Source organism: Phyllobates terribilis, unplaced genomic scaffold (assembly GCF_046119375.1).
Source record: "Phyllobates terribilis strain yellow unplaced genomic scaffold, ASM4611937v1 Scaffold_515__1_contigs__length_1257859, whole genome shotgun sequence".
Lineage (NCBI taxonomy): Eukaryota > Metazoa > Chordata > Amphibia > Anura > Dendrobatidae > Phyllobates > Phyllobates terribilis.
This window is the reverse complement of record NW_027363275.1, coordinates 885937-911849: the sequence shown is the minus strand read 5'-3', so window position 1 is coordinate 911849 and position 25913 is coordinate 885937. Positions and strand designations below refer to the sequence as shown.

Below are 25913 nucleotides of genomic sequence, written 5' to 3'. Positions count from 1 at the left end.
TGTCACTTACCCTTTGTGCAGGGCATTGTAGTAGCTTGGGTATCTATGGTCACGACCACTCATAGCGACAGTTGTTAGTGGTCATAATCATGGATACCTAAACTACTACAATGCAGTGCACATGGGGTAAGTGACATAGCTAATCAGAAGAACAATACTACAATTTTAATTGGAGGTATTTGCTAATATTATTATTACACCTACTACATAGTGGGATAGGATCTTGGAGATGGGAATACCCCTTTTTTTAAGATACAGTTGATGCTTTACAGTCTTCCTAGGTGTATACTTACTAGTTTTTCAATGGTGGGAAAATAAGTTACCAATCTGTGCAACACAAAAAAAGAAAAAATAAAAGCATTGAATCGGTGATTTGCATTTGTATAATAATGTGATAGCAGAGAGGTGCGGGCACCTGTAGCAGGCGGAGAAGCTTTCCACCGCCCCGTGCAGAGGGTTTCCCTCCAGCCACAGCTCTCTCAGCTCCAGGTTGTGGATCAGATCCAGCTCTTCAACTCTGCAAAGCGAAAAAAGAACATGTTCCCGTCACCAGCTACCACCAGAAAACACAGAGATTTGTTTGTTTCTCGCCTTCTTCCAAGAGCCACAAACCATTTTATTGTTCCGTCTATATGGCCTGGGTTTTTTTTTTCCCAGGATGAGTATGGGCTTTCTATTCCTCCATTTTTGGGACTTGTAACTTTTTCTGTTGCTGGGGCTGGGTGAGGGTCTTTTTGTATTTTTATTCATACCATTTTGATCGATTGCTTTTTATTCCATTTTTGAGAAGTGCAGCGATCGAAAAATCAATTATTTTGATTTTAATTTTTTTAAAAGGTTTACAATTTGGGTTCTTTATATTTTCATAGGATGGAGTTTTACGGATTCGATTTACCAATTTTTCTGTTTATTTATTTATTTTTATTTCTTTAGTTTTTAATTGGGAAAAGCGAGACAAATGAAAATTATGGGTTTTAGTTTATTTATTAATTTTTAAATAAATTTTTACTTATTTTTGCCCTGGACTCTGCGACTGTTTGATTTCTTGTACTATACTGGGAACACAGATGTACAGAGATGGCAGGACGGGGGTCTTCAGGAGGCCACTGACTGCCACTGTTACCCACCGGTACCCCACGATCGATGGCATATACGGGGTAATCGGAAAAGACGTCACGACGGCAGCAGACCCGATCCCTGCGCAAGGAGGCGACGTACCTCGTTATAGGAGAGGTTCAGACTCTGCAGGTGCCGGGTCAGGTAGAAGAGATGAGCAAAACCAGTCAGCTTGGAGAGACGACGACAACTCAGGTCCAAAGACTGAAGCTACAAAAATATATATAGAGAATTTCACAAACACCCTATGGACAGGGGGGCGCTGGTTCTTACCCCATGTATCATTAGCCCAAGAGTGACAAAAAAGATTGTGGGGGTCCCAGCAGGGTCCCCAAGGATCTCCAGTGGCATAGCCTAGTGTGGATCTGCTCAGATCACAGATGGGGCTGTAATTAATAGTATTTATTATTACCTGGGGGTAACACTCCGAGATGATCTGCAAGACGACCTCTGCGGCTGCAGCGTGGGTCAGCGAAAGCACAATGTTGTCAGAAAGCAAATCTAAGGAAAGCAAATAACATTAGTGAGGAAGGGGCACGGCGCCGGCAGAGGAGAGAAGGCGACGGGGCGCCGGCAGAGGAGAGAAGGCGACGGGGCGCCGGCAGAGGAGAGAAGGCGACGGGGCGCCGGCAGAGGAGAGAAGGCGACGGGGCGCCGGCAGAGGAGAGAAGGCGACGGGGCCGTGAGCAAAAAGCAAAGCAGGATGCCAATATTTATTTGTATAAGTATACAAAATGCCGTCATATAGTGCCCACACATTACCGCTATACAGTACAACATATATAATATAGTGCCGACACATTACCGCTATACAGTACCTACAACACGCATCATATAGCGCCCACACATTATCGCTATACAGTACCTACAACACGCATCATATAGAACCCACATTACCGCTATACAGTACCTACAACACGCATCATATAGCGCCCACACATTACCGCTATACAGTACCTACAACACACATCATAAAGCGCCCACACATTACCGCTATACAGTACCTACAACACGCATCATATAGTGCCCACGCATTACCGCTATACAGTGCCTACAGCACGCATCACACAGTGCCCACGCATTACCGCTATACAGTGCCTACAGCACGCATCACAGTGCCCACGCATTACCGCTATACAGTACCTACAGCACGCATCACAGTGCCCACGCATTACCGCTATACAGTGCCTACAACACGCATCACAGTGCCCACGCATTACCGCTATACAGTGCCTACAGCACGCATCACAGTGACCACGCATTACCGCTATACAGTGCCTACAGCACGCATCACACAGTGCCCACAGCACGCATCAGTGCCCACGCATTACCGCTATACAGTGCCTACAGCATGCATCACACAGTGCCCACGCATTACCGCTATAGTGCCCACACATTACTGCTATACAGTGCCTACAGCACGCATCACAGTGCCCACGCATTACCGCTATACAGTGCCTACAACACGCATCACAGTGCCCACGCATTACCGCTATACAGTGCCTACAGCACGCATCACAGTGCCCACGCATTACCGCTATACAGTGCCTACAGCACGCATCACACAGTGCCCACAGCACGCATCACAGTGCCCACGCATTACAGCTATACAGTGCCTACAGCATGCATCACAGTGCCCACGCATTACCGCTATAGTGCCCACACATTACCGCTATACAGTGCCTACAGCACGCATCACACAGAGCCCACGCATTACCGCTATACAGTGCCTACAGCACGCATCACACAGTGCCCACGCATTACCGCTATACAGTGCCTACAGCACGCATCACACAGTGCCCACACATTACCGCTATACAGTGCCTACAACACACATCATATAGCGTCCACACATTACCGCTATACAGTGCCTACAACACGCATCACACAGTGCCCACACATTACCGCTATACAGTGCCTACAGCACGCATCACAGTGCCCACGCATTACCGCTATACAGTGCCTACAGCACGCATCAGTGCCCACGCATTACCGCTATACAGTGCCTACAGCACGCATCACACAGTGCCCACAGCACGCATCACAGTGCCCACGCATTACCGCTATACAGTGCCTACAGCATGCATCACACAGAGCCCACGCATTACCGCTATACAGTGCCTACAGCACGCATCACACAGTGCCCACGCATTACCGCTATACAGTGCCTACAGCACGCATCACACAGAGCCCACGCATTACCGCTATACAGTGCCTACAACACACATCATATAGCGTCCACACATTTCCGCTATACAGTGCCTACAACACGCATCATATAGCGCCCACACATTACCGCTATACAGTACCTACAACATACCTCATATAGCGCCCACACATTACTGCTATACAGTACCTACAACACACATCATATAGCGCCCACACATTACTGCTATACAGTACCTACAACATGCATCACACAGTGCCCAAGCATTACCGCTATACAGTACCTACAACATACATCATATAGCGACCACACATTACCGCTATACAGTACCTACAACACACATCATATAGCGCCCACACATTACCGCTATACAGCGCCGACAACACGCATCATATAGTGCCCACACATTACCGCTATACAGTACCTACAACACACATCATATAGCGTCCACACATTACCGCTATACAGTACCTACAACACGCATCATATAGCGTCCACACATTACAGCTATACAGTACCTACAACATACATCATATAGCGCCCACACATTACTGCTATACAGTACCTACAACACACATCATATAGTGCTCACACATAACCGCTATACAGTACCTACAACACACATCATATAGTGCTCACACATAACCGCTATACAGTACCTACAACACACATCATATAGCGCCCACACATAACCGCTATACAGTACCTACAACACACATCATATAGCGCCCACACATTACCGCTATACAGTACCTACAACACACATCATATAGCGTCCACACATTACCTCTATACAGTACCTACAACACACATCATATAGCGTCCACACATTACCGCTATACAGTGCCTACAACACACATCATATAGCGCCCACACATTACCGCTATACAGTACCTACAACACACATCATATAGCGCCCACACATTACCGCTATACAGTACCTACAACACACATCATATAGCGCCCACACATTACCGCTATACAGTACCTACAACACACATCATATAGCGCCCACACATTACCGCTATACAGTACCTACAGCACGCATCATATAGCGCCCACACATTACCGCTATACAGTACCTACAACACACATCATATAGCGCCCACACATTACCGCTATAAAGTACCTACAACACACATCATATAGCGCCCACACATTACCGCTATACAGTACCTACAACACACATCATATAGCGTCCACACATTACCGCTATACAGTACCTACAACACACATCATATAGCGTCCACACATTACCGCTATACAGTACCTACAACACACATCATATAGCGTCCACACATTACCGCTATACAGTACCTACAACACACATCATACAGCGTCCACACATTACCGCTATACAGTACCTACAACACACATCATATAGCGTCCACACATTACCGCTATACAGTACCTACAACACACATCATATAGCGTCCACACATTACCTCTATACAGTACCTACAACACACATCATATAGCGCCCACACATTACCGCTATACAGTACCTACAACACACATCATATAGTGCCCACACATTACCGCTATACAGTACCTACAACACACATCATATAGTGCCCACACATTACCGCTATACAGTACCTACAACACACATCATATAGTGCCCACACATTACCGCTATACAGTACCTACAACATACATCATATAGCGCCCACACATTACCGCTATACAGTGCCTACAGCATGCATCACACAGAGCCCACGCATTACCGCTATACAGTGCCTACAGCACGCATCACACAGTCCCACGCATTACCGCTATACAGTGCCTACAGCACGCATCACACAGAGCCCACGCATTACCGCTATACAGTGCCTACAACACACATCATATAGCGTCCACACATTTCCGCTATACAGTGCCTACAACACGCATCATATAGCGCCCACACATTACCGCTATACAGTACCTACAACATACCTCATATAGCGCCCACACATTACTGCTATACAGTACCTACAACACACATCATATAGCGCCCACACATTACTGCTATACAGTACCTACAACATGCATCACACATTGCCCAAGCATTACCGCTATACAGTACCTACAACATACATCATATAGCGACCACACATTACCGCTATACAGTACCTACAACACACATCATATAGCGCCCACACATTACCGCTATACAGCGCCGACAACACGCATCATATAGTGCCCACACATTACCGCTATACAGTACCTACAACACACATCATATAGCGTCCACACATTACCGCTATACAGTACCTACAACACGCATCATATAGCGTCCACACATTACAGCTATACAGTACCTACAACATACATCATATAGCGCCCACACATTACTGCTATACAGTACCTACAACACACATCATATAGTGCTCACACATAACCGCTATACAGTACCTACAACACACATCATATAGTGCTCACACATAACCGCTATACAGTACCTACAACACACATCATATAGCGCCCACACATAACCGCTATACAGTACCTACAACACACATCATATAGCGCCCACACATTACCGCTATACAGTACCTACAACATACATCATATAGCGCCCACACATTACCTCTATACAGTACCTACAACACACATCATATAGCGCCCACACATTACCTCTATACAGTACCTACAACACACATCATATAGCGCCCACACATTACCGCTATACAGTACCTACAACACACATCATATAGCGTCCACACATTACCTCTATACAGTACCTACAACACACATCATATAGCGTCCACACATTACCGCTATACAGTGCCTACAACACACATCATATAGCGCCCACACATTACCGCTATACAGTACCTACAACATACATCATATAGCGCCCACACATTACCTCTATACAGTATCTACAACACACATCATATAGCGCCCACACATTACCGCTATACAGTACCTACAACACACATCATATAGCGCCCACACATTACCGCTATACAGTACCTACAACACACATCATATAGCGTCCACACATTACCTCTATACAGTACCTACAACACACATCATATAGCGTCCACACATTACCGCTATACAGTGCCTACAACACACATCATATAGCGCCCACACATTACCGCTATACAGTACCTACAACACACATCATATAGCGCCCACACATTACCGCTATACAGTACCTACAACACACATCATATAGCGCCCACACATTACCGCTATACAGTACCTACAACACACATCATATAGCGCCCACACATTACCGCTATACAGTACCTACAACACACATCATATAGCGCCCACACATTACCGCTATACAGTACCTACAGCACGCATCATATAGCGCCCACACATTACCGCTATACAGTACCTACAACACACATCATATAGCGCCCACACATTACCGCTATAAAGTACCTACAACACACATCATATAGCGCCCACACATTACCGCTATACAGTACCTACAACACACATCATATAGCGTCCACACATTACCGCTATACAGTACCTACAACACACATCATATAGCGTCCACACATTACCGCTATACAGTACCTACAACACACATCATACAGCGTCCACACATTACCGCTATACAGTACCTACAACACACATCATATAGCGTCCACACATTACCGCTATACAGTACCTACAACACACATCATATAGCGTCCACACATTACCGCTATACAGCGCCTACAACACACATCATATAGTGCCCACACATTACCGCTATACAGTACCTACAACACACATCATATAGCGCCCACACATTACCGCTATACAGTGCCTACAACACACATCATATAGTGCCCACATAACCGCTATACAGTACCTACAACATACATCATATAGCGCCCACACATTACCGCTATACAGTACCTACAACACACATCATATAGTGCCCACATAACCGCTATACAGTGCCTACAACACACATCATATAGTGCCCACATAACCGCTATACAGTACCTACAACACACATCATATAGCGCCCACACATTACCGCTATACAGTACCTACAACATACATCATATAGCGCCCACACATTACCGCTATACAGTACCTACAACACACATCATATAGCGCCCACACATTACCGCTATACAGTACCTACAACACACATCATATAGCGCCCACACATTACCGCTATACAGCGCCTACAACACACATCATATAGTGCCCACACATTACCGCTATACAGTACCTACAACACACATCATATAGCGTCCACACATTACCGCTATACAGTACCTACAACATACATCATATAGTGCCCACACATTACCTCTATACAGTACCTACAACACACATCATATAGCGTCCACACATTACCTCTATACAGTACCTACAACACACATCATATAGCGCCCACACATTACCGCTATACAGTACCTACAACACACATCATATAGTGCCCACACATTACCGCTATACAGCACCTACAACACACATCATATAGCGCCCACACAAGTTCTCAGTGTGGATTGTCACTGCTAATTTCACTTAATGGTTTGCAAAGAGTGAAATCTGTGGCCAAATCTGCAGTTAAGTTTTGCACAGATTTTGGTGCAGATTTTCTGTCCCATTTACAGAGGCTTTATGACAGTTATTGCTTCAGTTATAAACTGTGGACACAGCTCAGGTGTGAACAGAGGGCAATGTGATGAGAGCTGATGGGCGGTGATGTCCTTCCTGTCCTGCAGCCAGATATTATCCACCTCTGATTGGTAGAATTAGAAGCCCCCCTCATTCCTTTCCTCTGCTGAATGCGGCCCTTGTCCCCCTCATTACCGCGCTCGTCTCTCCAGCCCGTCCCGCTCCTTCGCTTATTGTGCTGATGACTCCCGCGCTCTGGATTTCTGCCAGCACTAATGTTGTATCTTCTCCATCCCCCTCATCTGCAGGTGGAAGACCCCAGCCAGCCCAACGACGAGGGTCTCACAGCCCCCCACACCGAGATCGTCCAGTTCCTCGTCCAGTTCGGAGTGAAGGTAAACGCAGCAGACAGCGCCGGCTGCTGCCCCGAATATCGGCTCGCATTAAAGGGGTCGGCAGAAAACCCCCCATCCCTTGTTAGAGGCCTGAGAGCACTTATTAAGCACTACCCCGCCCCCCCCCCCGGCCAGCACGTGACTCAGCCCCCGGCCAGATTTATCTTGGCCCAAGAAATAGAAAAGTTGAGCCCCCGAGGGTCTGGGTGATTGAGGACAGACGGTCTAGTTTTTCAGGGGGTTTTCTGTGGCGGTTTCTGTCGTTTTCTCCGCTTGGTGTCGCTGTCAGGACCCCGCTGCACTGCGCCGCCTCCTGCAACAACGTCCAGGTGTGTAAGTTCCTGGTGGAGTCCGGAGCCGCCGTGTGCGCCATGACCTACAGCGACCGCCAGAGGGCGGCAGACAAGTGCGAGGAGATGGAGGAGGCTACAGCCAGTGCTCCCAGCTCCTGTACGCAGTGGCGTACCGCCAATGGCGGCAGACCACGCGACTGCTATGGGGCCCGTGAGCCGGGGGGTTCCCATAGCAGTCCAGGGGTGGACATACCGCCGCCGGTGCAGCAGCGCCGGGTCTCCACCATGCAGCTGCTCCCTGCACGCGGCGGTCAGGGAGCGATCCCTGCAGCTCCGCTGCTGTCAGGAGGAGAATAGCCGCGGAGCTGGAGGGTTCGTCCTCTGCTTCCTCCCTGACCCAGGCGCGCGCAGCTTGATGACGTCATCATGCAGCGCGCGCCTGGGTCAGGAAGAAAGCTGCCGGCAACCAGGAGGATGCTGCAGGCGAGCGAGCTGAGGTAAGTTGTTCTTTTTTTGTTTTGTTTTTTTTTTTTACTGAAATGCTGGGGAGGGGAGGTGGGTGGAGGAATGATGGGGCTGGGGAGAGCAATAATGGGGCTGATGGGGCTGGGGAGAGCAATAATGGGGCTGGGGAGAGGAATAATGGGGTTGATGGGGCTGGGGAGAGCAATAATGGGGATGGGAAGAGGAATGATGGGATTGATGGGGCTGGGGATGGCTACGGAGAGCAATGATGGGGCTGGAGAGAGGAATGATGGGGCTTTGGGGAGCAATGATGGGGATGGTGGGGCTGGGGAGAGCAATGATGGGATGGTGGGGCTGGGGTGAGCAATAATGGAGTTGATGGGGCTGGGGAGAGGAATAATGGAGTTGATGGAGCTGGGGAGAGGAATGATGGGATGATGGGGCTGGGGAGAGCAATAATGGGGCTGATGGGGCTAGGGAGAGGAATGATGGGGCTGGGAAGAGCAATAATGGGGCTGATGGGGCTGGGAAGAGCAATAATGGGGCTGATGGGGCTGGGAAGAGCAATAATGGGGCTGGGGAGAGGAATGATGCGGCTGGGAAGAGCAATAATGGGGCTGATAGGGCTGGGGAGAGCAATGATGGGGATGGTAGGGAAGGGGAGAGCAATGACGTGTTGCTGGGAGCAAGCAATGATGAGGGTGCTGGGACAAAGCAATGGTGGGGGCCTGGGAGAGAGCAATTATGCGGGGTGCTGGGAGAGAGCAATTATGCGGGGTGCTGGGAGAGCGCAATGATGGGGGTGCTGGGAGAGAGCAATGATGGGGGGGCTGGGAGAGAGCATTGATGGAGGTGCTGGGACAGAGCAATGATGGGGTGCTGGGACAGAGCAATGATGGGAGTGCTGGGAGAGAGCAATGATGGGGGTGGTGGGACAGAGCAATGATGCGGGTGCTGAGAGAGCGCAATGATGGGAGTGCTGGGAGAGCGAATTGATGGGGGTGCTGGAAGAGCGCAACGATGGGGGTGCTGGGAGACAGTAATGATAGGGGTGCTGAGAGAGAGCAATGATGGAGGTGGTGGGAGAGAGCAATGATGGGGGTGCTGGGAGACAGTAATGATGGGGGTGCTGAGAGAGAGCAATGATGGAGGTGGTGGGAGAGAGCAATTGCGAGGGTGCTGGGAGAGAGTAATGATGGGGTGCTGGTAGAGAGCAATGATGGGGGTTTCACTTTGCTTGTACTGTAAAGCCTTGTATATTTTCCGTGTGCACATAGCCTTACAGTTAATTGGGGAGAGTCACAGAGACTGAATAATTTATTTTATTGGCCGGTGCAGATTATAGTTAATGGGGGGCACAGTGCTGCTTATCACTTTATATTTTGATTACTAAGTGGCTAATAGTATATTAATGGGGGGGTGTTACATATCTGTATTCGAGGACGCAGAGCGGGGGAGACACATGTATGCCGACAATATCTGACCTTGTTATTTTTAGGGCTGTACTGGTCATCGTGGCTGGGAGATGTCGACATGAAGGTCTGACCAGACGGAGAAGAAGCAGCAGAAACCGGCTCTGATCAGATGAGACGTCAGCGGTAAGTGCCTGGATGTAAATATTATTCTGTATCTGCGCTGTGTGACTTGCAGTGATGATGTTATCTGTAAAATCCCTTAGGCTGCATTCTCACATTTGTGTGAAATGTCCGTGTGCTGCCAGATCTTTTTATCGGATGGTCCACGGACTCGTACAGTTTTATAGATCCATTCACACATCCATGAAAATCACGGATCTGAGAATGAGATCTAAGAGGGCAGAGAATGTCCTGTTCTGATCCGATTTTGAGGATTAGAATAGGACATGCTCAATGCGTCAGTAAAACAGGCCAGCACACCGACACTGCGCACAGATGCAGGAATGTAGCCTTATTATGTATAGCACAGTCCCTTAGTATATAGTGTACTCATTATGTATAGAGCCGTCCCTTATTATGTACCATCCTCTCTAGCGGCTCACAGTTGGGGGATCATACTGTGTTGGGGTCAGCATACTTTACCCTGGGAGTTGAGTTGGGGTACAGTAGGGTCATTATACTGTGCATATGGAGGAATTCACCATGGGGGTTTCATACTGTGTTTGGGGGGCCCTTTTTTTGGCATCACACTTTATGGGGCAATGAAAGAGAGATCTAGGACGTCAGCAGGAGGAAAATTACTATGTAAAGGATAGAAAGTTGTGAGATCTGATCTTTGGTGACCCCGACAATTATTTACATTTTTTTTTGGGGGGGGGGCCCAATTAGAGCTTCTGCTATGGGGCCCCATGATTCCTATGTACGCCCCTGCCTGTACAGTAAGTACAGACAATCCACCTAGCCACGTACAAGACATCGTTCACACTTACCTGGCATTTTTTACATTTTCTTAAATGCATATATTTTAATTTTATTAAAAATGGGATTTATTAAATTTTTTGCGTCTGACATCTGCGGAATGAGTTAACTGAGAATTTATCAGTGAGCTTGCAGCTTTTTTTTTTAAGCTGTCATTTTACTGAGCCTACATGAAAGCTGAGCAGAACTTTGTGTCAGTGAGAGGAGCTCACTGACAGGTCCTCAGTTGACTCATTCCACAGCCACTTAAAAGGCCTGTAAAAGCCAAACTGTGAAAAATTTTAATGGAACCAATTTGCAAAAAATATTTGGCTCAAAAATAAATGCATTTAAATACAAAAGAAAGTCCCCAAAGGTGACCATAACATTTAAAGGGGAAATGCCCGCTCAAACCAGATCCCTATGGTTAGAGACTTCCTGGACACAGCCCTGCTCAGAGTGGAAAAACATGGCTGCTCTGGTACAGAAACAGCGCCACATCTGCTCACAGCCGGTATTGCAGGACCCTGAGCTGTAATACCAAATACAACCCATGGGTCAGGGTGGCGCTGTTTTCCGTAACAATTATTTAAATGTTTTTATTCCCTGACGAAGTAAATGGTGAAGAATAAAAACGCAAGGTATATAAGAAAGCGAGTGCAGTTTATTCCGGGCGGGATGCTGAAGCTTCGATCCCCATGGTGCGAGCCTCCATGTGAGGCCGGTGTGGGGACTCGCCTCCTCTCCTGCCTGGAGGGCGCACATTAGCGGCTGCTGTAGGCGGATTAGGATGAACGGCTGGAATGTGCCGGATTATAGGGCCCCGGCTCTCACCGCTCCGGGCTGAGACAATAATCGTCTGCGCGCTGATTCCATCACTCAGAGGCGAACGCCCAGTAACCCTGTACGGCCGGGTCTGCGAGTCACTATAGCGGCAGGATGGGCCCTGAACACTGTCAGGAGTCAGTCATAGCAGGGGTCCTCCAAGTCACAGCTGCTACCTACAGGGCACCAGGTCCAAGCCCAGAGTCCGGTAACTGACCTCCTCCCAGCGAGTGAGGCCGCACCCAGCGGAGGCCATACAGGAACAGAAGGGAGGCCATTGTAGAGCAAGTGCCCGGAAATGTGGCATCCAGAGAAGTCACCGCATACAAGCGCCCAGAGCTGAGCCCTCATCTAAGCCCAAAACAGGTTTAAGACGAGGAGGGGTTAATGCAGTAGAAAAACAGCTCAAATAATGATGGCAATACCGCCACTCATACCAGTATCATAGCAGTTATATTCTTACACAGGGGCAGTATCATAGCAGTTATATTCTTATACAGGGGCAGTATCATAGCAGTTTTATTCTTATACATAGTAGCAGTATTATAGCAGTTATATTCTTATACTGGAGCAGTATTATAGCAGTTATATTCTTATACATAGTAGCAGTATTATAGTAGTTGTATTCTTATACAGGGGCAGTATTATACCAGTTATATTCTTGTACATAGTAGCAGTATTATAGTAGTTATATTCTTGTACATAAGAGCTGTATTATAGTAGTTATATTCTTATACAGGGGCAATATCATAGCAGTTATATTCTTGTACATAGGAGCAGTATTATAGTAGTTATATTCTTGTATATAGGGGCAGTATTATAGTAGTTGTATTCTTGTACATACGGAGCAGTATTATAGCAGTTATATTCTTGTACATAGGGGGCAGTATTATAGTAGTTATATTCTTGTACATAGGAACAGTATTATAGTAGTTGTATTCTTGTACATAGAGGGCAGTATTATAGTAGTTGTATTCTTGTACATAGGGAGCAGTATTATTGCAGTTATATTCTTGTACATAGGGAGCAGTATTATAGTCGTTGTATTCTTTTACATATGAATTTTCTTCTGTTGGGCAAATTGTATGAAATTCTGCTAGGTAGTCCTCGGCATTCATGTGCTCTGTATAACCCCATCCCCACCACTGACTGGAGTAAAGCTGCCGATCAGTGGTGTGGGTGGGGTTATACAAAGCTCAGCATTCAGAGAACTACTAGAGCTGCAGCAGATAAAACACTGATTTTATCAAAATAGCAGTAAGCAGCAAAAAGCGTGAGATATCACTGTAATCAGGGTCTCACCCCTTATATCATGCTGCTCTCAGATGGGGCATCTAAAACCGGGTGGCAGATTCCCTTACGATTTAACAGCACTTTCTGATGACTTTTTAGAATAAGGAGTACTATATAAGGAATAATTGCCACTCATTATACACTCCTGAGTGTACATGAATGTATGGGGAGTGTACATTATATGATGGGTCTCCTGCATTTTTTCTCTACATTATAAGCCTCAGCATTTACCTTTTCTGTGCTCTGCTTTTTCTCCCTCCATCTCCCCCTTCCATAGGTTTATAGGGGCATCGCAGACATTTTTGTTGAAATGAACCTGTCTCGTTCCTCCCGGTAGCGTTCGACTTCCAGTCACTGGGGCGGCACTGCTCTGTGTATAGAAAGTGGCGCCTGTAACTGCGACCCCTGTAGTAACTGATGGCAGCTCAGCATTAGGGCCGGCTGTCAATCAGGGCTGGGGGCACGGTGACAGCCGTCACTCTCTATACACAGAGCGGTGACTGAACCAGTGCCGCCCCCATGACTGATACCCAAACGCTACCAGGTACGATAAAGTTCATTTCCTCCTGGCAGAGGGAGTCTAAATGCCGGCACCGGGCAGGTTCAGAATGCTATTAACCTGCAGAGTAACCCCATATCTACAGGTTGATAACGTTTTTTCACGTGACAGGTTCCGTTCCCTTCTCCCACAGATTTAGCCGATATTGAGAGTGAATGATTAGTGCAGGAGACCAAAAAATATGTTTTAAGTGACAAAAGAAGAAGGTTTATCTGATAATGTATATTACAAAGTGTCTTATCTTTACTTGCACTATTGATTAATGAAATCAGGTTAGGCTGGAGCAGGAGCACAGTGATAGGACAATCAGAGGGAGACACGGGCAGATCGTGCTGCAGCTTATTCTAGTAAGGATTTTATCTCTACACAACCATATCACTGCCACTGCTTCTGAACATGTGCTGAATGGAAAGCGGGAATCCCTCCCGCCTGTGTGCGATGTGTACGTGAGCAGTCAGTGCAGCATTCTCTACCCACTAGCTGAGAGATAACTGAAGCTTAGCGCTAGAGCCTGCAGAGGGGAGAACTGGTGACAATTGCAGGACACACAGGGGCCAGAATAGAATATACACATAGCAGTAGCCACCTGACATGACTGTTATGCCCTCAATATAACATTCATTGTGTACGCTGTCCATCAGTGTACAAGCTGTGGGGATCTGGCCGAGGCCGGCAGTACCAGGCGCACACACTTATATGGATCTTGCTGTGAAGGGGCGTCAGCGCCCCAGTGAGCACCATGGACCATTTGTTCTGTTAATTGGGAGGACCAATAACGTAATGCAGTAAAGTACCTGTACATTATCTGATAATGCCCTGTATATTATGTACTTACATTATTATTGCTATTATTACATACAGTTTTTACAGTACAGACTCATTTCTTGTTACATCATTTAGATGAAAAAGCGAGGTCTGGTTGCCACAGATGCCACATATACTGCCCTGTTCAACGCCTGCGCGGAGTCGCCATGGAAAGACTCGGGTCTGCAGCACGCACTGAAGCTGCGGAAAGAATTGATGGACAAGAACATTGCGCTTAATCCCATCACTTACCGGAGCTCGCTGAAGGTCTGCACACTGAGCTCAGGACTGCAAGGGAGCTGTGAGCTATTTAAGGTAAGTCAAGGTCACAGTCCTGGTCACCCACAATGGAGTCCTTATAAGATGCCCCTATCGTAGATTAACCGGGAGGGAACAGCATCATTGTAATCATTCCACGGGGAATCACCAGTGCACCATGTCTGGCCGGGGACTTAGCCGCCATCAGAAGGCACCACCAGAGTTCAGTTCTTCTGTGGGGACCAGGGGGTCACTTACTAAATTCGAGAAAGGTGGACAGCTTTGAACTATCTGCTACTGCGACGCCCTCCCTGAGCGGTGGGGTTACTCAGTACCAGACAATATATGGTGGGGGTATGGGAGTGTCGTCGTGGCCGCGACCCAGTCCGTGCCCAGGGCTGTCACATAAAAAGAATGGGCTATTGGATGAGTGGATGTTCGACTACGCCACCTGTGGTTTCTAGTGATCGCCACCAGCGCTGCAGCAGTCCTCTGAGGCTGATGTTCTGACAGCTTGGTTGGTACTACTCCCCACAGGTGGAGTAAGCCTCAGGGCAGTTTGGAGGATCTGGGGAGTTGTGGTGGGTGCAGTGCCGCGCAGGAATGATCAAACGGAGGCAGTATGTGAAGTCATCCAAGATTTACTCACTTTGATGAAGTAGCAGCTGCAAAGCTTCTCTCTGCTTCTCGTGGCGCGCTGCGGCCACCAGGAAGGGGTTCAGCACTTCCTAGGTAGATCAGGAGCACCTGTCAAGACCCCGCTGGGGTGTTCCTTTCTTTCCTAGATTCTCCCACTGAGTCCTCTCCTGACGGTATGTGATGTAAACGTGGAGTAAGGCCGGGTCCCACTAGATATACACAGGTTGAGAGATACAGGTGGCGACTCCGCTGCGTCCGTATCCCCCTGGGATCCACTAAGCCTCCGGGCTTTTCTAACGATGACGTGAAGTACACTGTCAGATATCGGGGGCCGGTCCCCTCTTGCGGCAGGAGTCCCTCAGGCTAGGCCAGAGTGAAGAATACAGGTCGCGACTCCGCTCCATCCGTACCCTCCTGGGATCCTTTCGTCTGTGGAGCCTATCTCCTCTGCTCCCCTCCTGGGCCTTCTTGATTGGACTCTGACCGGGGACAGAGCTAGCTATAACTCAACTCTGCCCCAACCCCCCGTCTCGAGGCCTGAGACCGGGAACCGTGACCCCTGAGCCGGCCGCAGCTTTGTGCTGACTGACCTTCCCAAGGAACCACGACAAAAGACTAGGTTATAAAGATGGCCGCTGTATATATATGATGCTAAAGTAAAGTGCTTCCTCCACCCTCACCCACTACATGGTTCCCACCATCTTTGGTTCCTCCCCATCTCCTCTATCGCGGGCCGGGGCAGCACCCTGGTGCATTTAGGCCCCCTACAGCAGAGGTCCCCAACCGCCGGTCCGCGGACCAGGCGGTTGGGGTTTTTCAGCCGGTCCGCGGCGCCGCTGACCAGGGCCGGCGTCAGCACCCGGGCAAATGCCGGGGCTCTGAGCAGGCAGAGGGGCCCACTGGCGGTCGCGCACCCCGCTGGGCTATGGGCGGAGGAGAGGAGAGCGGTGTCAGCGCCCGCCCTTCTCCGCCGCTTGCTCAGGGCCCCGGCAGCCCGATACTTACCTCTCCCCGTGCCTCCGCAGATCAGCTGTCTTCCTGCTCTGCGCTCCCTGTGACGTCTCAGGTCAGAGGGCGCGGTGACGTCTTTACACCGCGCCCTCCCCTGAGCCGTCACAGGGAGCGCTGAGTGGGAAGAAACGACAACGCTGGAGTTCGGAGCCGAGCAGCGAGCGGCGGGCAGCAGGTAGCAGGTGAGGAGAAGGGAGGTGAGTATTTGATTTTTTTTTTTAATGTATGGAGGCATGGGGCAGTATAAAGAGGGGAGGTGGGGCATCCTGCTTGGGGCATTATAAAGAGGAGGGGTGACAGCCTGCATGGGGCATTATAAGGTGGGGAACAGCCTGCATGGGGCATTATAAAGAGGGGGGGATTCCTGCTTGGGGCATTATAATGAGGAGGGGTGACAGCCTGCATGGGGCATTATAAGGTGGGGACCAGCCTGCATGGGACATTATAAAGAGGGGGGGATTCCTGCTTGGGGCATTATAATGAGGAGGGGTGACAGCCTGCATGGGGCATTATAAGGTGGGGACCAGCCTGCATGGGGCATTATAAGGTGGGGAACAGCCTGCATGGGGCATTATAAGGTGGGGAACAGCCTGCACGGGGCATTATAAAGAGAGGGGGGGACATCCTGCATGGGGCAGTATAAAGAGGAGGGGTGACAGCCTACATGGGGCAGTATAAAGAGGAGGGGTGACAGCCTACATGGGGCAGTATAAAGAGGAGGGGTGACAGCCTGCATGGAGCATTATAAAGAGGAGGGGTGACAGCCTGCATGGGGCATTATAAAGAGGGGGGGTGACAGCCTGCATGGGGCAGTATAAAGAGGAGGGGTGACAGCCTGCATGGGGCAGTATAAAGAGGAGGGGTGACAGCCTGCATGGGGCAGTATAAAGAGGAGGGGTGACAGCCTGCATGGGGCATTATAAAGAGGGGGGGCAGCCTGTATGGGGCATTATGTGGGGGGTAACAGCCTGCATGGAGCATTAAAAGGGGGGGGCCTGTATGGGGCATTATGTGGGGGGGAACAGCCTGCATGGAGCATTATAAGGGGGGGGGCAGCCTGTATGGGGCATTATGTGGGGGTAACAGCCTGCATGGAGCATTAAAAGGGAGGGGCCTGTATGGGGCATTATGTGGGGGGTAACAGCCTGCATGGAGCATTATAAGGGGGGGACAGCCTGTATGGGGCATTATGTGGGGGGTAACAGCCTGCATGCAGCATTATATGGGGACCGGTATCCTGTATGGAGCGTTATATGGGGGCCAGTATCCTGTATGGAGCGTTATATGGGGGCCAGTATTCCGTATGGAGCCTTATATGGGGGCCAGTATTCCGTATGGGGTCTTATATGGGGGCCAGTATTCCGTATGGGGTCTTATATGGGGGCCAGTATTCCGTATGGGGCCTTATATGGGGGCCAGTATTCCGTATGGGGCCTTATATGGGGGCAAGTATTCCGTATGGGGCCTTATATGGGGGCAAGTATTCCGTATGGGGCCTTATATGGGGGCAAGTATTCCGTATGGGGCCTTATATGGGGGCAAGTATTCCGTATGGGGCCTTATATGGGGGCCAGTATTCCGTATGAAGCGTTATATGGGGGCCAGTATTCCGTATGGGCGTTATATGGGGACCAGTATTCCGTATGGAGCCTTATATGGGGGCCACTATTCTGTGTGGAGCGATTCACCGGTTTCTGAGCTATTGTAGAATTTACAATAGATATCACTCATGAAGTGAAATCTTTGCATTGTACTATATATATATATTTCTCCGCCGTATCTCTGCATCATGAATCGTGGTATGTGTTAAAGGGGCCCACTGAGACTCTTTCGCCCGGGGCCCAGAAAAACCTGGAGCCGGCCCTGCCGCTGACAGCTAGCTCCGCGGCCCTGCGCCTGGTCAGAACTCGCTCTGTGTGGATTTATAATGTTTTCTGCCATAGCCGTGACAGCTCGCAGCTCCCGGCAGAGAACATTATGCAGGACGGGGTGGGGCGTCGGGCGGGTCTTAGTGACGCAGCCCTCCACAGCACAGCATGGTACCTGTTGTACGTCACGGGGCGGGTCTTAGTGACGCGGCCCTCCTGCACAGCATGGTCTGTTCCTGACGGGGTGGGGCGGCAGGCTCTCCTCACTGACACGCCCCCGGCAGAACATGTTATGTGGGGCGTGCTGGGGCAGCAGACTGGCTTCAGTGACGCGGCTCCCGGTACCGGTGTTCAGTGTGTAGCGCTGCTAAACAGCAGCGCTGTATACACTGACGCTCAATGTACAATGCTGCTACTTAGCAGCGCTGTACACCGAGGTCCCGCCAGCATCCTCCCCATACAGCTCCACCCCTCCATAACCCCACCCCCATATGACCAAAGCCCCGCCCCCACCCCCACCGGGCCATGGAAAACTGGTCTTGCTTAAAGCCGGTCCCTGGTGCAAAAAAGGTTGGGGACCTCTGCCCTACAGGACAGGAGTGGTGTAGTGTTGAGTGTGAAGTAGGGTCTTGTGTGATGCTCCATCCTTACCTGAGAGAGGAGATACCACACCTCTTTCTGAGGTGCAGTACCCCTGTGGCAACTGAACCCTCAGGGGCGCCACACTACCAACACATTCACTGTCAGCTTAAGAGATAGAAAGATGGTGCTGGGGTGTAAATTTTCAGCTAGTTAGTATGTCACCTGTTAGGGGGGCACAGGGACCCCACCAGGGGCGTTCTGGCCCACCGGAGGATCAGGAAATCCCCCGGTGGGCCCTGGGTCCCATTGGCCACGCCCCCAAGCCCCGCCCCCTACCCCCCCTGGGCCCTGTACAGAGAACAGAGGGCCCCCCTGGTTCGCTTATCATATTGGCAGCACTGTATGGGCCCTTTCAGGTATATATTATTGGAGGCAGCAGAATGTATGGGCTCCTGACAGGTATATATTATTGGAGCCAGCAGAATCTAAGGGCTCCTGTCAGGTATATATTATTGGAGGCAGGAGAATGTATGGGCTCCTGTCAGGTATATATTATTGGAGGCAGCAGAATGTATGGGCTCCTGTCAGGTATATACTATTGGAGGCAGGAGAATGTATGGGCCCTTTCAGGTATATATTATTGGAGCCAGCAGAATGTATGGGCTCCTGACAGGTATATATTATTGGAGCCAGCAGAATCTAAGGGCTCCTGTCAGGTATATATTATTGGAGGCAGGAGAATGTATGGGCTCCTGTCAGGTATATATTATTGGAGGCAGCAGAATGTATGGGCTCCTGTCAGGTATATACTATTGGAGGCAGGAGAATGTATGGGCTCCTGTCAGGTATATACTATTGGAGGCAGGAGAATGTATGGGCCCTTTCAGGTATATATTATTGGAGCCAGCAGAATGTATGGGCTCCTGTCAGGTATATATTATTGAAGGCAGCAGAATGTATGGGCTCCTGACAGTTATATATTATTGAAGGCAGCAGAATGTATGGGCTCCTGTCAGGTATATATTATTGGAGGCAGGAGAATGTATGGGCTCCTGACAGGTATATATTATTGGAGGCAGGAGAATGTATGGGCCCTTTCAGGTATATATTATTGAAGGCAGCAGAATGTATGGGCTCCTGACAGGTATATATTATTGGAGGCTGCAGAATGTATGGGCTCCTGTCAGGTATATATTATTGGAGGCAGCAGAATGTATGGGCTCCTGTCAGGTATATATTATTGGAGGCAGCAGAATCTATGGGATCATGTCAGGTATATATTATTGGAGGCAGGAGAATGTATGGGCTCCTGTCAGGTATATATTATTGGAGGCAGCAGAATGTATGGGCTCCTGTCAGGTATATATTATTGGAGGCAGGAGAATGTATGGGCTCCTGTCAGGTATATATTATTGGAGGCAGGAGAATGTATGGGCTCCTGTCAGGTATATATTATTGGAGGCAGCAGAATGTATGGGCTCCTGTCAGGTATATATTATTGGAGGCAGGAGAATGTATGGGCTCCTGTCAGGTATATATTATTGAAGGCAGCAGAATGTATGGGCCCTTTCAGGTATATATTATTGAAGGCAGCAGAATTTATGGGCTCCTGACAGGTATATATTATTTTAGCCAGCAGAATCTAAGGGCTCCTGTCAGGTATATATTATTGGAGGCAGGAGAATGTATGGGCTCCTGTCAGGTATATATTATTGGAGGCAGGAGAATGTATGGGCTCCTGTCAGGTATATATTATTGGAGGCAGCAGAATGTATGGGCCCTTGTCAGGTATATATTATTGGAGCCAGCAGAATCTATGGGCTCCTGTCAGGTATATATTATTGAAGGCAGCAGAATGTATGGGCTCCTGTCAGGTATATATTATTGGAGGCAGGAGAATGTATGGGCTCCTGTCAGGTATATATTATTGGAGGCAGGAGAATGTATGGGCTCCTGACAGGTATATATTATTGGAGGCAGGAGAATGTATGGGCCCTTTCAGGTATATATTATTGAAGGCAGCAGAATGTATGGGCTCCTGACAGGTATATATTATTGGAGGCTGCAGAATGTATGGGCTCCTGTCAGGTATATATTATTGGAGGCAGGAGAATGTATGGGCTCCTGTCAGGTATATATTATTGGAGGCAGCAGAATGTATGGGCTCCTGTCAGGTATATATTATTGGAGGCAGGAAAATGTATGGGCTCCTCTCAGGTATATATTATTGAAGGCAGGAGAATGTATGGGCTCCTGTCAGGTATATATTATTGGAGGCAGCAGAGTGTATGGGCTCCTGTCAGGTATATATTATTGGAGGCAGCAGAATGTATGGGCTCCTGTCAGGTATATATTATTGAAGGCAGCAGAATGTATGGGCTCCTGACAGGTATACATTATTGGAGGCAGCAGAATCTATGGGCTCCTGTCAGGTATATATTATTGGAGGCCACAGAATGTATGGGCTCCTGTCAGGTATATATTATTGGAGGCAGCAGAATCTATGGGCTCCTGTCAGGTATATATTATTGGAGGCAGGAGAATCTATGGGCTCCTGTCAGGTATATATTATTGAAGGCAGCAGAATGTATGGGCTCCTGTCAGGTATATATTATTGAAGGCAGCAGAATGTATGGGCCCCTGTCAGGTATATATTATTGGAGGCCACAGAATCTATGGGCTCCTGTCAGGTATATATTATTGGAGGCAGGAGAATGTATGGGCTCCTGTCAGGTATATATTATTGGAGGCAGCAGAATCTATGGGCTCCTGTCAGGTATATATTATTGGAGGCAGGAGAATGTATGGGCTCATGTCAGGTATATATTATTGGAGGCAGGAGAATGTATGGGCTCATGTCAGGTATATATTATTGAAGGCAGCAGAATGTATGGGCTCCTGTCAGGTATATATTATTGGAGGCCACAGAATCTATGGGCTCCTGTCAGGTATATATTATTGGAGGCAGGAGAATGTATGGGCTCATGTCAGGTATATATTATTGGAGGCAGGAGAATGTATGGGCTCCTGTCAGGTATATATTATTGGAGGCAGGAGAATGTATGGGCTCCTGTCAGGTATATACTATTGGAGGCAGGAGAATGTATGGGCTCCTGTCAGGTATATACTATTGGAGGAAGGAGAATGTATGGGCTCCTGTCAGGTATATATTATTGGAGGCAGGAGAATGTATGGGCTCCTGTCAGGTATATATTATTGGAGGCAGCAGAATCTATGGGCTCCTGTCAGGTATATATTATTGGAGGCAGGAGAATGTATGGGCTCCTGTCAGGTATATATTATTGGAGGCAGGAGAATGTATGAGCTCCTGTCAGGTATATATTATTGGAGGCAGCAGAATCTATGGGCTCCTGTCAGGTATATATTATTGGAGGCAGCAGAATCTATGGGCTCCTGTCAGGTATATATTATTGGAGGCAGGAGAATGTATGGGCTCCTGTCAGGTATATATTATTGGAGGCAGCAGAATCTATGGGCTCCTGTCAGGTATATATTATTGGAGGCAGGAGAATGTATGGGCTCCTGTCAGGTATATATTATTGGAGGCAGCAGAATGTATGGGCTCCTGACAGGTATATATTATTGGAGGCAGCAGAATCTATGGGCTCCTGTCAGGTATATATTATTGGAGGCAGCAGAATCTATGGGCTCCTGTCAGGTATATATTATTGGAGGCAGCAGAATCTATGGGCTCCTGTCAGGTATATATTATTGGAGGCAGCAGAATCTATGGGCTCCTGTCAGGTATATATTATTGGAGGCAGCAGAGTGTATGGGCTCCTGTCAGGTATATATTATTGGAGCCAGCAGAATGTATGGGCTCCTGTCAGGTATATATTATTGGAGGCAGCAGAATCTATGGGCTCCTGTCAGGTATATATTATTGGAGGCAGCAGAATCTATGGGCCCCTGTCAGGTATATATTATTGGAGGCAGCAGAATCTATGGGCTCCTGTCAGGTATATATTATTGGAGGCAGCAGAATCTATGGGCCCCTGTCAGGTATATATTATTTGATAATCATGCCCATTGCCCAGCTCCCGCCATATGTTGATCGCCAGCCAGATAAAACAAGGCAGCTGGGGGCTGGGATTCGCAGCATGGTAAGGCCCAAGCGTTCTTGGCCCCCCACGCTGAAAATCTCAGCCCGCAGCCACCCCTGAAAATGGCGCATTCCTCATAGCACCATTTCCAGGTGCTTTACCCGGCTCTTCCAGCGGCCCTGGTGGTGAGTGGCACCCTGGGTAATAATAGGGTTAGTACCAGGCCAGCTTTGTATTATCAGCTGGTACTAAGCCCGAAATTCATGGTGTCACGCCAAATTAGACATAGCCACCATGAATTTCTAGTAAACCGAAAAAAAAGACAGAAATTTTTTTTTTTTATTAAAAATAAAACTCATTTAGGGACTCCATCTTTAATAAAGAAAAATCCTCACTCCAACGTAATCCATAGGTCTTCTGTCTTCAGCTCTGCTACATCTTTGTCATCAGACAATATGTCTACTGACAGAGATGAGCCGGCACAGAATGACACTGGGGCACTGTTACTGTGTAGTGCGGCACTAGATTTCTTTTTTTGTCATTTCATGCAGTGTAGAAATCTTGGGAAAAGTGTAGATTGTGCTCTGGAAGTGATCAGTTATAGCGAACTATGTTATTTTCTGCAGAGATAAGTCCTGCATAGAAGATGTGATATATCGGTCTGCGGCAGATAAAGAACTTCACCTAGAGACATCACTGGTGAGTATGTGTGTTACCTATACACACACACTGACACTATATACAGAGCTCCTGTGTGTAATGTCACTGGTGATCACTGTATTACCTATACACACACACTGACACTATATACAGAGCTCCGGTGTGTAATGTCACTGGTGATCACTGTATTACCTATACACACACACTGACACTATATACAGAGCTCCTGTGTGTAATGTCACTGGTGATCTCTGTACTACCTATACACACACACTGACACTATATACAGAGCTCCTGTGTGTAATGTCACTGGTGAGTATGTGTGTTACCTATACACACACACTGACACTATATACAGAGCTCCTGTGTGTAATGTCACTGATGATCACTGTATTACCTATACACACACACACTGACACTATATACAGAGCTCCTGTGTGTAATGTCACTGGTGATCACTGTATTACCTGTACACTGACACTATATACAGAGCTCCTGTGTGTAAAGTCACTGGTGATCTATGTACTACCTATACACACACACTGACACTATATACAGAGCTCCTGTGTGTAATATCACTGGTGATTTCTGTATTACCTATACACACACACTGACACTATATACAGAGCTCCTGTGTGTAATGTCACTGGTAATCACTGTATTACCTTTACACACACACTGACACTATATACAGAGCTCCAATGTGTAATGTCACTGGTAATCTCTGTACAACCTATACACACACACTGACACTATACACGGAGCTCCTGTGTGTAATGTCACTGGTGATCACTGTATTACCTGTACTCTGTCACTGTATACAGAGCTCCTGTGCATAATGTCACTGGTGATCACTGTATTACCTATACACACACACTGACACTATATACAGAGCTCCTGTGTGTAATGTCACTGGTGATCACTGTATTACCTATACACACACACTGACACTATATACAAAGTTCCTGTGTGTAATGTCACTGGTGATCTCTGTACATCCTATACAAACACACTGACACTATATACGGAGCTGCCTTGTGTAATGTCACTGGTGATCACTGTATTACCTGTACTCTGACACTGTATACAGAGCTCCTGTGCATAATGTCACTGGTGATCACTGTATTACCTATACACACACACTGACACTATATACAGAGCTCCTGTGTGTAATGTCACTGGTGATCTCTGTGCATCCTATACAGACACACTGACACTATATACGGAGCTGCCTTGTGTAATGTCACTGGTGATCACTGTATTACCTGTACTCTGACACTGTATACAGATCTCCTGTGTGTAATGTCACTTGTGATCACTGTATTACCTGTACACACACACTGACACTATATACAGAGCTCCTGTGTGTAATGTCACTGGTGATTGCTGTATTACCTATACACACATACTGACGCTATATACAGAGCTCCTGTGTGTAATGTCACTGGTGATCACTGTATTACCTATACACACACACTGACACTATACACAGAGATCCTGTGTGTAATGTCACTGGTGATCACTATATTACCTATACACACACACACTGACACTATATACAGAGCTCCTGTGTGTAATGTCACTGGTGATCACTGTATTACCTATACACACACACTGACACTATATACAGAGCTCCTGTGTGTAATGTCACTGGTGATCACTGTATTACCTATACACACACACTGACACTGTATACAGAGCTCCTGTGTGTAATGTCACTGGTGATCACTGTATTACCTGTACACACACACTGACATTGTATACAGATCTCCTGTGTGTAATGTCACTGGTGATCACTGTATTACCTGTACACACACACTGACACTATATACAGAGCTCCTGTGTGTAATGTCACTTGTGATCACTGTATTACCTATACACACACACTGACACTATACACAGAGATCCTGTGTGTAATGTCACTGGTGATCACTATATTACCTATACACACACACTGACACTATATACAGAGC

The 25913-nt window shown here is 47.9% G+C and overlaps 2 long non-coding RNA genes across 2 annotated transcripts; one reads left to right on the top strand and one right to left on the bottom strand.

Moving 5' to 3' along the window:
• Positions 1 to 292: 292 nt before the first annotated feature.
• LOC141231527 (uncharacterized) lies at positions 293 to 1292 on the bottom strand. The gene is made up of 3 exons (XR_012297864.1): positions 1219 to 1292; positions 416 to 517; positions 293 to 327 (listed from the first exon to the last, which is right to left on the bottom strand). It is a non-coding gene; the product is annotated as an uncharacterized lncRNA (long non-coding RNA).
• Positions 1293 to 8653: 7361 nt separating this feature from the next.
• On the top strand, positions 8654 to 23980 carry LOC141231528 (uncharacterized). The gene is made up of 4 exons (XR_012297865.1): positions 8654 to 9037; positions 10504 to 10603; positions 14955 to 15173; positions 23907 to 23980. It is a non-coding gene; the product is annotated as an uncharacterized lncRNA (long non-coding RNA).
• Positions 23981 to 25913: the final 1933 nt, after the last annotated feature.